This window comes from Trifolium pratense, linkage group LG3 (assembly GCF_020283565.1).
Source record: "Trifolium pratense cultivar HEN17-A07 linkage group LG3, ARS_RC_1.1, whole genome shotgun sequence".
Lineage (NCBI taxonomy): Eukaryota > Viridiplantae > Streptophyta > Magnoliopsida > Fabales > Fabaceae > Trifolium > Trifolium pratense.
The window spans coordinates 28,814,162-28,824,726 of record NC_060061.1 but is presented as its reverse complement, the minus strand read 5'-3'; the positions used below and the strand labels follow the sequence as shown (position 1 = coordinate 28,824,726).

The following is a 10,565-nucleotide window of genomic DNA, read 5'->3' as shown; positions in this document are numbered from 1 at the left end:
TCAAATTGTCAAACTCTTCATGACATTTCTTATGGTTTATTTAAGACCATATAAAGTACTATATGACTTATAGACTTTAATTTTAATTTTATTTCTTCTTGCCACCCATGAGTTACAAAATATTTAGGTTGTTCCAAATAAATTTCTTCTTCCAGTCACCGTAAAAACAAAGGAAAAATAGTTTTGACATCCCTTTGGTGTACTTTTCAGTTATAAATAGCATCAAAATATTTTAGTACCATTATGGATGTTATTATTGTGACAGAGAAAAACTTTTGAAGAAATCTATCTTTTTCTTTATCTAAAACCATTGGCTGCAAGGTGAGCCTTGTATTTATCAAAATTTCTATAATGTTTTAGATTATTTTTCAAAATTCATTTACAACTCATTGGTTTGTACTCAGGAGGCAATTCTTTCAAATGTCAAGTCTTATTAGACCATAGAGAATCTATCTTATCTTTTATGGCCTCTTGCCATATATCAAACTTCAATGTTTTGTGGATTTATATTATTCAACAACTAACTCTTTGTTTTGATTATTTTTCGTTACAGTTCTTTTCTTTTTTTATTTTTTATTTTTTATGTTTTGATGAAAAGGTAAAATTGAACAATGGTTGGAGAGATAATTGTTTTATTTGATCACAGGTACAAAGAGTTGTTCACAAAACTCATTGCTAAAAAGGTGATTGTTGGGTTGTCTTAACAGCCAACAAGAAGAAAGCTTTATGCAGCCAAAGTTCATGGATCTTGCAAGTAATCCTCCCTCAAAGAATGATTATACAACTATTCCAGAGGATTATCCTTTAGTATGGGTTTTCAGTGACGATGATCCAGAAAACTGACATGTTCAGGTTGGCAAAAAGCAAACTTAGTTTTTGCGTAAATATTACTTGCATGTTTACAAGATTTTGTCATTTAAATCATTTGTCAATTGCCACTTCCAAAAAATATATAAACCTGTGAATGTATGATACGCCTAAAAATATGCTATTTATTTAGTTAATTTACTATTATATTTTAATTATTTTTATTTCGATTTCGAAGTTTTATATTATGAATCGTTACTTATTTCTCGTATTTTAAATAAACAGATAAAAAGTATACGAGTCGAAGAAAGGAGCGAAAACGGACCGAAAAGGAGCAAAAATGGACAAAAAGGACCACACATGTGCAGCCAATTGGGCCACACATGTGCAGCCCACCAAACACACTTGACGGTCACCAAGAAGCCCAAAGTGGCGCCTGCCACAAGGAAACAAGTGTTGCTCGCCAGCCAACCAAAAGTGGCAACCGCCACATGCACCAAAGTGGCCCTCGCCACTCCCTTTCATCATGGACGTCCAGTTGATCCAACGGCAACGCGCTACTTTTCCTTAAGTCCCACATCGGACAGATTTGCTCTTTTGTCTCTTGTAATTTAGTATAAATAGGTCCCTTTTCTCCACTTTCTAAAGAACCAACTGATAACACTTGACTAGAGAATTGAAAACTAGACTTAGTACCACAAGGTTTTCTTCTCTAAAGTCGAGAGTTTAGTATTATTTTATTCTCCGTTGAGAATAAAATAAGTCTTTTTTATTTTCCTACCGTTACGCTGTCGGAATCCGTACTCGAGATTTCTTTTTAATTCAGGTTCTTATTTTATTTTATGGTCTTATTTATTTCTTGTCTTTATTTTATTGCTTTTATTTTATGCTTTTAATTTCTGTTTTTATTTTTATTATGTCTATTTATTTATTTGCTTATTTTATTTTTATGTCTTTATTTTTAGTTATGTTTAGCTAAATTTAGCGTTGCTAGGATGTGTAGTTAGTAGCTAATAGGGGTTCGGTAGTTAATTCGCGCTTAATAGTTTTCAACCACCAGTTTTAAATAAATACGTTTTCAAATAATTCGTCACGAGAGTGAGGATTGTTTTAAAGGCATTAAACCAACATTGACGAGAGTTGAGGTTTAGGGTCGGATAGTTAAAACTGACCGTTAGTTCTAAGTCCGCGAGAGCTATTTAGGATTAATGAGTTTTATATTGATTTTCAAAGGTACTTATATAGGTAAGTGAGCGCGTGAGAGCTGAGCATTTATTTTATCTAAGTATAACGCTAGTCAAGATTTGCGAGAGCTGAGATTAGTGTTTTTAAATTAAATATAATTCTTGAAAACTGACAACGGTTTTATTTTCTTAAGCAATTTTTAATTAAGCGTTGATTATAATTCGTCACGAGAGTGAGAATTAATTAAAGTAAAAATCAATAGAGCGAGAGCGTGAGATTTCTACTAGATAGTAAAAACTGAACATTAAATCTAATTCGCAACGAGAGTTGGGATTAGAATTAATTAAATTATATTGTTTTTCAAAGAGTATTTTATTAGCGGGTGTGAGGACGAGAGTTAAGCACCACCTTTATAATTTATAATACTATCTGAATTGTATTTTTAAAACAATATAGTTTCGAAAATTTAATTGTTTACACCACTAAAATCTAGAAGTAATGCAACTACTTTGTAAAGTATTTTATTAATTTCATGATGAGAGTTGTGAGAGCTGGAAGTGAGAACGGCTTTCGCCTGGAGCATCGATTTTATTAAAATACGACAATTAGATGTGGTAGTAATTTTGTCTAGCGCGAACTAAGTATTGAACCCTCTGAAGCAACTAATAGCACGTCCTAGCAATATTTTATTTACATATTAAAAATCTAAAAAAATATTTATTTCTCTTATTTTAGTTATTCAATTAATCATAACCCTTTAAATCATTAGCCTTAGATTTACAAAGCAACACTAGAATACGGTAGGTCGATTATTGGTCCTTTGGGTTCGATATCTTTTAAAACTACACGACACGACTGTATACTTGCAGTACCATTGCGTTGTCACACGATCAAGTTTTTGGCGCCGCTGCCGAGGATCAATTTAGTCGATATCGTAACTCCAATGTTGCACCGTAGAGACTAAGGCACTTTTATTTTAATTTTTTTAAATGGATTACTCATATTTCCTCTACGACCACCATCCCCAATATTATGAGGAACCACAAAATCACTATAAATCCAATCTCGAAATATTAATGGAGGATTTCATTAAGACTCAAACACTCTTTAGGCTAGAGTTTGTGGAAGCACAAACTCGCATAAATAAAGAAGTAGATGAAGCTTTCATGTAGATAAACGCTAAGGTCGAGTCCCTCGCGACCGATAGCAAGGCAATAGAGACTCAAATCTCTTTGCTTGCACAAGCATCTCTAGGATCGTTCACTAAGAGTCATGTAGACGTCATAACAACTAATGAAAGTCAAATTGAAAATCCTAAAGAGAGTGATAATGAAATCAATGAGAAATCTAACGAGGAAAATATAGAGATTGAGAAAATTCCACCTACACCACCTAAAGAGGAGGTTGTCAAAGAGGTAGAGAAGGAAGCATCTTACATTCTTCCTCCCCCTTACAATCCACCGACCCCTTTCACCCAAAGACTTGTGGAAGCCAAGGTAGAATCCCAATCTAAAAGGGATGTAGAAGAGTTGAAAAACATAAACACTAATGTCCCTGTGTATGAAATCCCGTATAAAAAGAGAAATTTAGAGGACAATAGGGAAATTATTAGTGTTAAAAAGGGGAGAGTAGACTTTGAGGTGGCGAATGAAGAAACTAAACTCAGACCCGAAAAACTAATAATAAAAATTGATCCAGAACCACCACCACACGTTCAGACCTCTGAATCTTCCTATAGGAAAAAGAAAATAAAGAGTGAAGGGTATGTGAGATGGGTTGACAAATGGCGATGGAAACCAAGATTAATTAGGAGTTTAATCGGAGATTCATAGTGCTCACACCTCTAATAAGTCGAGCCAACGACGTTAAACAAAAGCGCTACGTGGAAGGCAACCCATGACTTTTAATTGTTTTCTTTTATTTTTGTTTTCTTTTTCTTTGAATTGTTTCCCTGTTTTCATGTGTGATTTTATTTCAGCATATTTTCATTCAAACATTTCCTTTTCAATTTCAATACATTATTAAGTATTTTATTAGTATTTATTTATTTTAGTCATTATTACGAAAATTATTTTTAATGATTTTTAATTATTTTCGTAACCGTCTATTAGTCGATTAGTATATGCACTTATAAATGTTTATTTACTTGGTCAAATATGCATTCAATCAAAAGAGTAGTCTTTGGTCAAAAAGCCTTTTTCAAAGCAAACAAAATGCATTTTCCCACACTCTTACAAGAAGCATGGCGTGACCATGCTATAGATTCCATAGGGAAATGTTTTTGGAAGTTCATGGCATGCAAATTTTGATACAATTTCCTTTCCACCTTTCAAAACAATCAATGACAATTAATTGGTAGGACCTTGTGTTTCATAAGGAGATTCTTTTTCAAGTTATAAATACATGCCTTTCAACATAAACTAAACTCACCATTTCTACAATATTCTTTCTAAAGCATAAATTCTCTATCTATTTCCAAAATCACAAAATGGTTTATGAGTTAGTTTTTAGAAGAAGTTCAAATCAATCTCAAATTTACGAGGATTTGCAAAGAAGGGAAATACAAGCTACAAGGTATGCCGACAATTCTCTCTTAAGAAAATTAGGATTGTTAGATAGCGTAAATTATTTGCTTGATAATCTAAATCTTCGACATTTCCTATCTCAACAAAATCCTGTTTATACTCAACTAACGCTAGAATTCCTAAGCTCTTTAATCGTTAACACTGTTCGTGAAACTAGGAGTTCGCATGGCGCTGTTTATTTTCGAATGTTTAATACTAAGTATGAATTTTCTTTCAATGATATGGCTGACCTTTTTGCATTTCCCCCATGGACAAAATGTAACATGTGAAGTCAATGATAATGAAGAGTGGCAAAATAATTTTAGCCATTTTTGGATGACTATCACCGGTAAACAAATTAATAGTCATGAAGGAAATAAGGCCTCATCCATCCATAATCCGGCTTTACGCTATCTTCGCCACTTATTGGCACATACCATCTTTGGCCGAGCCTCTTTTAACAAAGTCAACTCCAAAGAAATGTTTTACATGTTTGCTGCAATTAGAAAAATGAAAATTAACACCGTCCCGTTTTTATTTTCACATATGCTTTCACAAGTTAATACAAGTCGGGGCGGAGCGATAATTTTTGGAGGCCTAATCACGACCATAGCTAAAGCCATAGGACTAGGACCTCAATTAGGAAATTTAGAACATACTCCACCTCGGTTAATCGATGAAGATATGGTAAGGAGTATGAACCTAGTAAGGTTAAGAGAAGATGGTAGATATGATTTAATGATTCAAAATCGTGTTTTTAATAATATCACACTTCCTAACCAATGGCTAACGGATGTACGTGACCCGAGAAATCTTTGCTATACTAATCATTCTACGACTAATAGAGCTCCCACGCACATTTCTCCAAATGTTGCTGCTGGTGGGGGCGCAAGAATTGTTCCACCTGCACACACTACACATTTTTCTAACACTTTTGCAGGTAGTTCCTCCTCATCAAGGCAAAACACTATCGATGATGTACTCCATGAGATACGCGCCCAAAATGCACTAAATCAAGAGCGCGATGGATTATTCTATGCCATGCATCGACAACAAGAGGAGATGATGGAACGAATGACATTCATGCAAGCCCAGCAAGACGAAATTCTTCAAAACCAACATGAGATGCAGGGCTATTATCATAGGTGGGAGAGCTCCGAAGAGCACCGTCAACAACAGCTCGACAATGTCATACAAGAGCTAGGCGGTTTGAGGCTTCAGTTCAACAATTTCCAAAATTATCAACATCCTCCCTCATGATCTCTCCACCAGGTTTTGTGCTCAAAAGCTACACTTGAGTCTCAACAGTGAGGACACAGTTGGATTTAAGTTTAGGGGAGTATTCTACCATCCTTACTTTATTTCTCAGTTATTTTATTTTTAGTACAATTTCCCTTTTCGCAAATAAAATAATAGCACTATTTTTGGGTAAATTTTAAATTTTTCCTTTCCTTGAACCAATAAAATTTTTTTTTTCAAAGGCTTAGGCTAATAGCTCACTTAGAAAGTATATAGGTTAAGAAAAGACGAGAGGCTAAGTTAAGGAAATTAGGGAATTTCACAACAAAATCGGTATTTTTCCAACACCCAGAAGTCTCCCTAGTATAGATATCAATTTGAATAACCATTGTGCCAAAATCTCCTGATTTAAATTTGTGGAATCCTTTAGTAGTTTATCTATCCAGTCGGACACCATCTATAAAGTCACACATTAAGTAGGTTTGTCGATGAATATAAGCGAATCATCTAAGCAAATTCTTAAGGTCATACTGTGGTAATACGGTTAAACCTTAAAGAAAAAAATATATATAAGGTCATACTGTGGTAATACGGTTAAACCTTGAAAAAATATTTATATGATTACTAATACAAAATTTGTATCATCAAAATTTGTATCATCAAGCTAATTGCAGGTTGAAAAAGATGAATAAAGACGCTAACCGATTTTCTTACCATGTGTGTGACATAGATAAAGGGTCTTAATGTGACTGTCTAGAATGAAAAAGGATGAAACAAAGGAGAAGATTTAGATTTTAGTACAACGGCATGATCCGAATTCGATATGTATAAGAGGGAGAACTTTGTGTGTCGTTGAAATACCCTTCTTGATTGTGTAAAGAACCTAACTAATTAATCTTAGCCGATTTGAATTTCTGACCACGTATGAGTACTTGTGATGTTATTTTCCTCTAAGTCTGTGTGTGTGAGTTGCTTCGCATTTCAAATATTTTCTATATGCAAGCTAAATTGCTTGAGGACAAGCAATGGTTCAAGTTTAGGGGAGTTTGATACGCCTAAAAATATGCTATTTATTTAGTTAATTTACTATTATATTTTAATTATTTTTATTTCGATTTCGAAGTTTTATATTATGAATCGTTACTTATTTCTCGTATTTTAAATAAACAGATAAAAAGTGTACGAGTCGAAGAAAGGAGCGACAACGGACCGAAAAGGAGCAAAAATGGACAAAAAGGACCACACATGTGCAGCCAATTGGGCCACACATGTGCAGCCCACCAAACACACTTGACGGTCACCAAGAAGCCCAAAGTGGCGCCTGCCACAAGGAAACAAGTGCTGCTCGCCAGCCAACCAAAAGTGGCAACCGCCACATGCACCAAAGTGGCCCTCGCCACTCCCTTTCATCATGGACGTCCAGTTGATCCAACGGCAACGCGCTACTTTTCCTTAAGTCCCACATCGGACAGATTTGCTCTTTTGTCTCTTGTAATTTAGTATAAATAGGTCCCTTTTCTCCACTTTCTAAAGAACCAACTGATAACACTTGACTAGAGAATTGAAAACTAGGCTTAGTACCACAAGGTTTTCTTCTCTAAAGTCGAGAGTTTAGTATTATTTTATTCTCCGTTGAGAATAAAATAAGTTTTTTTTATTTTCCTACCGTTACGCTGTCGGAATCCGTACTCGAGATTTCTTTTTAATTCAGGTTCTTATTTTATTTTATGGTCTTATTTATTTCTTGTCTTTATTTTATTGCTTTTATTTTATGCTTTTAATTTCTGTTTTTATTTTTATTATGTCTATTTATTTATTTGCTTATTTTATTTTTATGTCTTTATTTTTAGTTATGTCTAGCTAAATTTAGCGTTGCTAGGATGTGTAGTTAGTAGCTAATAGGGGTTCGGTAGTTAATTCGCGCTTAATAGTTTTCAACCACCAGTTTTAAATAAATACGTTTTCAAATAATTCGTCACGAGAGTGAGGATTGTTTGAAAGACATTAAACCAACATTGACGAGAGTTGAGGTTTAGGGTCGGATAGTTAAAACTGACCGTTAGTTCTAAGTCCGCGAGAGCTATTTAGGATTAATGAGTTTTATATTGATTTTCAAAGGTACTTATATAGGTTAGTGAGCGCGTGAGAGCTGAGCATTTATTTTATCTAAGTATAACGCTAGTCAAGATTTGCGAGAGCTGAGATTAGTGTTTCTAAATTAAATATAATTCTTGAAAACTGACAACGGTTTTATTTTCTTAAGCAGTTTTTAATTAAGCGTTGATTATAATTCGTCACGAGAGTGAGAATTAATTAAAGTAAAAATCAATAGAGCGAGAGCGTGAGATTTCTACTAGATAGTAAAAACTGAACATTAAATCTAATTCGCAACGAGAGTTGGGATTAGAATTAATTAAATTATATTGTTTTTCAAAGAGTATTTTATTAGCGGGTGTGAGGACGAGAGTTAAGCACCACCTTTATAATTTATAATACTATCTGAATTGTATTTTTAAAACAATATAGTTTCGAAAATTTAATTGTTTACACCACTAAAATCTAGAAGTAATGCAACTACTTTGTAAAGTATTTTATTAATTTCATGATGAGAGTTGTGAGAGCTGGAAGTGAGAACGGCTTTCGCCTGGAGCATCGATTTTATTAAAATACGACAATTAGATGTGGTAGTAATTTTGTCTAGCGCGAACTAAGTATTGAACCCTCTGAAGCAACTAATAGCACGTCCTAGCAATATTTTATTTACATATTAAAAATCTAAAAATATATTTATTTCTCTTATTTTAGTTATTCAATTAATCATAACCCTTTAAATCATTAGCCTTAGATTTACAAAGCAACACTAGAATACGGTAGGTCGATTATTGGTCCTTTGGGTTCGATATCTTTTAAAACTACACGACACGACTGTATACTTGCAGTACCATTGCGTTGTCACACGATCAATGTATGAGTGTGAAATCTGGCTGTTAATTAAATTTTTGTTAAATGTTGTTGGAATAGGCTTTTCTATGGTTTTGTTGGGTTTTATGTTTTTGTTTTTAAGAATGAATGTTTTATTGGTTTGACGGGTAATCCAAGCTCTGAAGCACTTCAGAGTCTGAAGCAACATAGCCTCTGAACCTCACAACCTCTGAAGCTGATATAAGTTCTGAAGCTCTGAAGCTCTGTTTTGGTTCTGATACGTGTTTCTGATTTACTTAGTTTTTTAGAGGCAGTTAGTTAGTTAGTTTTGTACAGCTGTAATTCAGTTACTTTTTGTTTGTCCTAGGTAGTTAGGCAGTTATCTTCAATTGAAGTAACAAACTTGTATATAAACAAATAAGGCCCTTTGTGGAAGAATAAGATTTTTACTTTTCCTTTATTCAATTTCTGCTTATTCTAAATTCATTCTTCATTCATCCTTCAGTGCTCTTTGTTTTGGGTTAATCCCCAACAAAGTGGTATCTAGAGCTTTCACGATCCAAGGGATCTTTATTCGGATCTTTCACCAAGAAAGAGAATCAAAGGTTGCAGTGATTCAATCATGGCTGGGAAGAGTAATTTCCATGCGAATTTGCCAATTCTTGATGGAAAGAACTGGGATACATGGGTCAAACAGATGAATGTGATATTCATTGTTCAAGAAGTGGATGAACAAGTGAAGACAGTTCTTGATCCATTACCAGCAAATGCAACAGCAGAACAGAGAACAACGTTCAGAGAAGCACTGAAGAAAGATAGCAAAGCTCTATTTCTCATTCATCAATGTGTTGATGCCAAGGTATTTGAGAAGATTGCAGATTTCACAACGTCCAAAGAGGCTTGGGACACTTTGCAGAAGAGCTATGGTGGTGATGCAAAGGTCAAGAAAGTGAAATTGCAAGCCTTGAAGAGACAATATGAGCTGCTGGAGATGAAGAATGATGAGACAATTGCAGATTACTTCACAAGAGTGGTGACTCTCACCAATCAGATGAAGAATTGTGTAAGTAATCTTGCTGAACAGGAAACAGTGGAAAAGGTACTTAGAACTTTAACTTCAAAATTTGAGCACATTGTGGTGACAATTGAAGAAACAAAAGACTTAAGTGAAATCAATATTGAAGACTTGCAGAGTACACTTCAGGCTCATGAGATGAAGCATGGTGGAAGAAACCATGGCAAAGAAGATGAGCAAGCTTTGTTTGTAAAGTTCAAAAAGTACCAAGATGACAAAAAGAAATGGCAGAAAAAGAAAGAGTTCAAGAAAGGGAAAGAAAGTGTTGAAGACAAGCCTGAATCCTCAAAAGAAGGAGGAGGGAAAAAGAAGAATTATCAAAAGAAGGATAAGAGCACCATTCAGTGTTACAATTGTGACAAATATGGTCACTATGCTAAAGAATGTAAGGCTCCTAAGAAGAACCAAAGTCAAAACAGTGGAGAAGAAGCAAATGTGGCACAGGATGATTCAACATCAGAAGATGATGTGAATTTCATGGTGACAATTACTGATGAAGCAGCAGATTCCATGGTTTGGTACTTTGATACAGGGTGCTCAAATCATATGACAGGGAATAGAAGCATCTTAACTGATTTTGACAAATGTTTCAACACAAAGATCAGGCTAGCAGATAGCAATTCCATTGCAGCTGAAGGCATTGGAAATGTAGTGATACAGAGAAATAATGGAAGGAAAGCAGTGATTGAGAAAGTTCTATATGTGCCTGGTATGAAATGTAACTTGATGAGTGTAGGTCGGTTACTTGAGAAAGGGTTCAGGGTAGTGCTAGA

The 10,565-nt window shown here is 34.4% G+C and overlaps 1 long non-coding RNA gene across 1 annotated transcript; it reads left to right on the top strand.

Moving 5' to 3' along the window:
• The first annotated feature begins 327 nt into the window (after positions 1–327).
• On the top strand, positions 328–7,531 carry LOC123915667. Its single transcript, XR_006811949.1, has 2 exons — positions 328–852; positions 6,966–7,531. It is a non-coding gene; the product is annotated as an uncharacterized LOC123915667 (long non-coding RNA).
• Positions 7,532–10,565: the final 3,034 nt, after the last annotated feature.